Here is a 6,454-nt window from a genome sequence, read left to right as displayed (position 1 = left end):
TGCGTGAACTCGGGCTAACCTAATGTCCTGGATCGTCAAATGATAAACAAAGAAAAAGAAATACAGTAGAGATTATCGGCTGGATAATTTTTTTATCATTTAGGTTAGATTGATGGCAATGATTCTTGCTTTGCTCACTTGTAAAGTGATCTCTCGTAAAGTTCGCGGACCGACCCGTTACCAAAACGCTAGACATCTTTTAGTGTGGGTCTACCGCGAGCGGTGTGCGCATTTGTATGTGGCTTGAGCGTCTTAGATGCCATATTCGTGCTTACTTTCAACGACGCCATTTTCGTTCAGTGCACGTTGGCTTAATTTTCGTGCATGCGCTATAAAAAATGAATCAGCAATTGCACAACCATGCCGAGTATGCGCTTTGGTTTACTTTTGCGATTTGTGAGTAAACGCATAATTCAACCTCTGTCGTTTTCCCTGTAAAACCCGAGTAACTAGGGGTGGGAAGCTGAGGAGACAACCCCATCCCGGGAAAAAAAAACAGTTTCTCAGTGATATTCTACGCGAACCCGAGGCTATATAGGAAACTCTAGCCAAACCACGGTCACCATGACAGCCTTAGATTAAAAACCTATTTCTCTAGTTTGGTCGGGGAATGACATTGAAATTCATGAAATCTTAAACTATGTCATGTCTTTGAAATGAAATCTTGACCATCTCATGTCTGGATGTTTTTAGACAGCTCAGAGGTCATCAAGGAAATATAGAGAGGATGCGACGAAGAAACTCAAACTTAACTTGACCTAGGACAGTGATGGAGCAATTAAAAACAGTATTGGTAAAAGGCAGGACAAGGAAGATAAGTTATTAAGTATTCTTGTATTCATACTCTTTCAAATGATCGTTTAAGTGTCCTTTAAACCTTCGTAAGTGTGCATAAGAAGAAAAAGATCGTATGCATTCAATTCACAAGAAAACTGACATAAGCCGACAACCGAAAGTCAATGAGAAGGTTATGGAAATTGGCTGTTCCTTAAAAAGATAATGGTTGCTAAGGGAGCTTTTTAGTCAAGGGCCCTGCAAAAAGGTTGCATGAATGGTTCTTTGAAGTAACTTTTTAAATTTAAATCTGATATCAATTCAATCATAGGGCGCATGCGCAAATAGTCCCAGTCATGTGCTGTGCGTTTTAGTGAAAACATGCAAAAACTCTCAGGAAACGAAAGGAAAAAGCGGTTTTTTTACCGGTTTGGAACCGTCCTATCATTTTTCGTTAAATTTTGCATGAAATTTCTATTTGGACAAAAAAGGGACTTATATTTTGAAAAGTGTCTCAAGGGAGGGCCCTACACCCCAACAGGAATTATTGCCTTTTAACCCAACCCCTCAACAGGCTACAGGTATTACCACCTCGCCACCTATTAACCTAACATCTCTACAGGCATTACCACCCTTTAACCCTACCCCTCTACAGGCTACAGGTATTACCACCTTACCACCTGTTAACACTCCCCCCCGCAGGCATTACCGCCTTTTCACCCTACCCCACAACAGGCTACAGGCATTACCGCCTTGTAACCCGTCTCAACCTATGTTTGGCTCGGTTATTATATAGCATCAAAGATTACTGCCGCGCACTTGTGGGATGAAAACCACCAGTACCAGTAAGCGCTACTTTAGCTTAACGCGTGCGCAGTACGGTTTGGCGTTCACTTTGCTCACAAAATTTATTAATCCGTGTATTAAATACATTTACTTTATTAATACTCCAATTTTAGTGTAGCTAACAAACTTAATGCCTTGTGTTAATGCGCTTCGAAACTTCTGAACTAGTTAACCACAAGAGCGTCAGCTTATTTGATTAGTTACGAACTTTTTAAAACAGAGACAAAACTTACGTCCACAAAACAGCCAATCAGTAGAAATCCCATCAGTTTGGAGAGCAAAATTGTCCAGTTGAGGATGAGGAATGCAAACATGTAAAAACTCTCAGGAAACGAAAGGAAAAAGCGGTTTTTTTACCGGTTTGGAACCGTCCTATCATTTTTCGTTAAATTTTGCATGAAATTTCTATTTGGACAAAGAAGGGACTCATATTTTGAAAAGTATCTCAAAGGAGGGCCCTACACCTTAACAGGAATTATTGCCTTTTAACCCAACCCCTCAACAGGCTACAGGTATTACCACCTCGCCACCTATTAACCTAACACCCCTACAGGCATTACCACCTTTAACCCTACCCCTCAACAGGCTACAGGTATTACCACCTTACCACCTGTTAACACTCCCCCCGCAGGCATTACCGCCTTTTCACCCTACCCCCCAACAGGCTACAGGCATTACCGCCTTGTAACCCGTCTTAACCTATGTTTGGCTCGGTTATTATATAGCATCAAAGATTACTGCCGCGCACTTGTGGGATGAAAACCACCAGTACCAGTAAGCGCTACTTTAGCTTAACGCGTGCGCAGTACGATTTGGCGCTCACTATGCTCACAAAGTTTATTAATTCGTGTATTAAATACATTTACTTTATTAATACTTCAATTTTAGTGTAGCTAACAAACTTAATGCCTTGTGTTAATGCGCTTCGAATCTTCTGAGCTAGTTAACCACAAGAGCGTCAGCTTATTTGATTAGTTACGAACTTTTAAAACAGAAACAAAACTTACATCCACAAAACAGCCAATCAGAAAGCCCATCAGTTTGGAGAGCAAAATTGTCCAGTTGAGGATGAGGAACGCGTTATTCATTGCTACACGAAAACACTGATGAATTATTGGCACGAGTTTTTGATTGTTACTTAAGTCAAGTCCAGTTGACCGGGGTTTCTTTTTAGATGGGTGACCGCATTCCGTAACCCATTTTGTTGAGGGTTTTTCCTTTTTTTGGTTTTGTTCAATTCTTGCTTCAAAACAACTTGAATTAGTACGTTCTATAAGAAAATGGGAAATTATACCATTTTTCAGATGTTCGAAAATCCCAGGAAAGGCAGGCAAACAAGAAGTTTTACAACAAATGTTTCGAAAATTCTAGATCTCAAATCGTCTTCAGAACAGGTATTTTCCGAAAATTGACGTTGGGTGCCTCTGATTTATTTACAAATTTGTTCAATGGAATTTGTTGGTCACATACAAATAAAAAAGTTTCACTGAAATTTTTCTTTTTTGCTGATGCTAGCGATGCTATATATGCAGAAATTTTATTTTAGAGCTGAGGCTTAACGAACGGGAATAAGCGCCGCATTATACAAACAACAATGTGGTGAAGTGATGACGGTTTTGGAAAACAAATTACTGAAACTTCTGAGTATGATATCGAGTACTCAATCAAGAGAAACCACTGTTTGCGAATCATTGTAAACTGATTTGATATTGTTTCTTTGTTTATATTCTGGATGGTTTAGATCTCGTGTATCACAAAACGAAGGAAAATCCAAGTTCAATATCGCCATTTATCGATTTATAACCAACTGACACATGGTGGTCTCAAGAGGAACCTTACAGCTGGATTCTGGAAAGTTTTTTGGCATATTATATTATTAAGGTAAGAAGTAAAGCTTTCTAAACTGATCATGTAATCCACTGGCAAGTCTAGAGAATGCTCTATATTACAAGATTATCCATTGTGCATCTATTATGTAGTTCTATTGAATTTAGCCGCTTGTCCATTGTATCCTCCTTTGTGATATCACTCTGGGTTTGGTGTACGATGCTTTTACCGAAAGTCAAATGTTAACGTTTGTTCAATCAGGCAAATAATTACTCTAAAAAACACATGCGTGTTTAGATGAATTTAATATATCAAAGAAATTTCAAATTTATCAATGTTCAAGTTATTTTCATAACAAAGGAAGCAAGCTAAATTTCGGTTGAATACTAATCAGCCACTATCAAAAATACCATAATACTCTTAATTTGTCCCTCCAAAATTTTGCATAAGCATTGTTTCCAGTTTCTCTTGGTATCATTATAAGTCCCAGGAGAAAATAAAAACAATGCTTATGCAAAATTTTGCAGGGACAAACAAAGGGTATTATAGTGTTTTTGATATTGGCTAATGGCATTGCAAAAAAATCTGCAGCTTCAATTCGGCTTACTTGCTATAATGTTTTAGTAAACAAACCCCGTTAATCGTTGCTTAGATAAATGCAATGTTTCGATTTTTATAACACATTACAAATAAACACCAAAATTAGCCGAGTAAAGAAAGGTGCAATTTATTGTGTGGCTGCAAAAAACAAAGATAAAACAATAGAAAGAAACAATGGGATGGGTTGTTAAGACAAAGATGACACAATACAACGTAACAATGGGATGGCTTTTTAAACATTGCCGCATTATTATTCTCTTGATGTCCTCGTCTTTTGCTTATTCGCGTTATCTATTGCACTGCAAATTTAACACACATCTGCAAATTAACAAACATCTTTATTATTCTGTGTTTACAGATGCTCCGGTCGCGGGAAAGCAAGGTTTGTTAAGGCCTGCTAGCAGAACAAGCCGCGTTCAGTTCAGGAAATGCAGATATACAAAGTGTTGAATGCTTCCGAAGGTAGCCGATCAAATTCTTTGTAATTTGTTAGATAGAAAAATTTGACCAATTAAATTGCTAGATTTAGATCACGTGACCAAAATGAACCAATCAGAATGTTGTATCCAGGTCACGTGACCAGTATTGACAATCAAAGCACTAGAATTCCGTTGCTCGATTAACTGATCAGCTATCAGCTGAAGAAGAGAAATTCTAGCGCTCTGATTGGCCAATTTTGGTCACGTGACCTGATTAACAAAAAGAAAACAAAAATTTTAGGTAAAAAACGACCAAACAATAGTTTTGGGGATTTAGATCACGTGGCCAAAATGAACCAATCAGATTGCCGTATTTGGGTCACGTGACCAATATTGACCAATCAGAGCACTAGAATTTTTTTCTCGACCAGCTGATCAGTTATCAGCGGAAGATGCAAAATTCTAGCGTTCTGATTGGTCAATTTTGGTCACGTGACCTGATTAAAAAAAAAAAAAATTAATGTTGTTATTTTTCCAGTCTTCTCTCCTCTTACTTCCCACTACTAAGTTCTTGACTACCATCTCCTTGACTACTATTATTGTCTTTCTCTCTAACCATGTGTCCACCCCTACTTTCCCTCGTTATTTCCCTCAGTTTTATCACTTACCTTTTTCGTCGTCCTTCCTTCTATCTATTTTCTCTATTTACCTATCTTTCCACCATTCCAGCCCTTACCTCACTCTCACATACCTATCTGTCTCAACACCTTGCGTTTCCCGAGCTCGGATTCGAACCTGCGACCTCTCGCACCGTAGTCTGATACACTACCAACTGTGCCAACCAGACAACTCTGAAAGGTTAAGGTAAAATTATTCTATTTACCTAATAAGTAGATTTCTAGCCCAGCTTTTAACAGAAAAAGATCGAAAATAGCTGCAGTTCTTGATATATTATTTAGGCTACAACACGTTTAACTGACTTAATCTGCGTCTGTTTTTTTTTTAACAGCAGCATAAGTGGAGTTCTTCCAAGCACATTGCAAGATATTGAGCCAAACTTAGAAGGACTGTAAATATCCTAACCTCGCGGGCCCTCGCGGGCCAACGCGAGCCAACGCGAGCCAACGCGAGCCAACGCGAGCCAACGCGAGCCAACGCGAAGTGTTTTGAGATAACGTATTGCTGGTTTCTTCAGGGAAATGTAAACTATAATCGTAAATTTTTATTCTATTTTGACTCGGCTTTTTTGAACAATAAAATAAATAAGACACAGGCTGGACTTCTTTTTTTAAATACTTTATTTCTCAGATGCTTTCATCTAACTTAATTGTAATTTTTTTGTAAAATTATCATTATCGTGTGAAAATAAAAAGTTAACTGGCTTGGGTTGCTCGAAGCATGGTTAGTGCTAACCAGCCCCTGGACGCTAGTGAGAATACTCAAAGCGTGGAAAGGTTTATTGAACGGGACTACATTCAAGAGCCCAAGAAAAACCTTTACTTATCATAACTAACGGCTGGAAGAACACCAACCAAAGTTCTTTCAATTGCGCGTGAAAAGCAAATTAATTATTCTCATCAATCCCGAGTAGCCATCAACCAACCAGAATTCAATACCATACGTGTAACTTGTTCAAAGCGTGGAAAAATGCGTGCATTCAAGTCGTTGCTTCTCATTGGTTAGAAAGTGGCTGTAAAATTTTTAGTTTACCAACAAGCGAAGAATTCACAATTGCGAAGCTACTTTCGGCGCTTAATGTTAAACGTTCAAAGGATGCCGCGTTCTTTGTTCTTCTTTAAGTTTGGCCAGGAAGTGATTCTGTTTTCTTGCGTGCGTCGAAGATGGACGACCTTTGAAACAAAAAGAGAACAATATGTACAAAGTAGTCTGGCTCTCGATACATTTAAAGACGCTAAATTGCCCAACGATATGCATAAATAGGTGCACTATACCAATTTAACGCAAAAGCATGCGAGTAAATCGATGGA

General features: G+C 38.5%; 2 long non-coding RNA genes across 2 annotated transcripts in view; one reads left to right on the top strand and one right to left on the bottom strand.

Moving 5' to 3' along the window:
- Positions 1 to 2,807: 2,807 nt before the first annotated feature.
- LOC138029137 (uncharacterized) lies at positions 2,808 to 5,693 on the top strand. Its single transcript, XR_011127826.1, has 3 exons — positions 2,808 to 3,501; positions 4,406 to 4,509; positions 5,476 to 5,693. It is a non-coding gene; the product is annotated as an uncharacterized lncRNA (long non-coding RNA).
- A 69-nt stretch (positions 5,694 to 5,762) lies between these two features.
- Positions 5,763 to 6,454, bottom strand: part of LOC138029136 (uncharacterized) — a 4,744-nt gene continuing 4,052 nt past the window's right edge. Inside the window, exon 3 of the long non-coding RNA XR_011127825.1 lies at positions 5,763 to 6,316. This is a non-coding gene — a long non-coding RNA (uncharacterized lncRNA). The remainder of the gene's footprint in view (positions 6,317 to 6,454) is intronic.

The sequence above is a fragment of the Montipora capricornis genome, chromosome 13 (assembly GCF_036669925.1).
Source record: "Montipora capricornis isolate CH-2021 chromosome 13, ASM3666992v2, whole genome shotgun sequence".
NCBI lineage: Eukaryota > Metazoa > Cnidaria > Anthozoa > Scleractinia > Acroporidae > Montipora > Montipora capricornis.
This window is presented reverse-complemented; position numbering and strand designations above follow the sequence as displayed.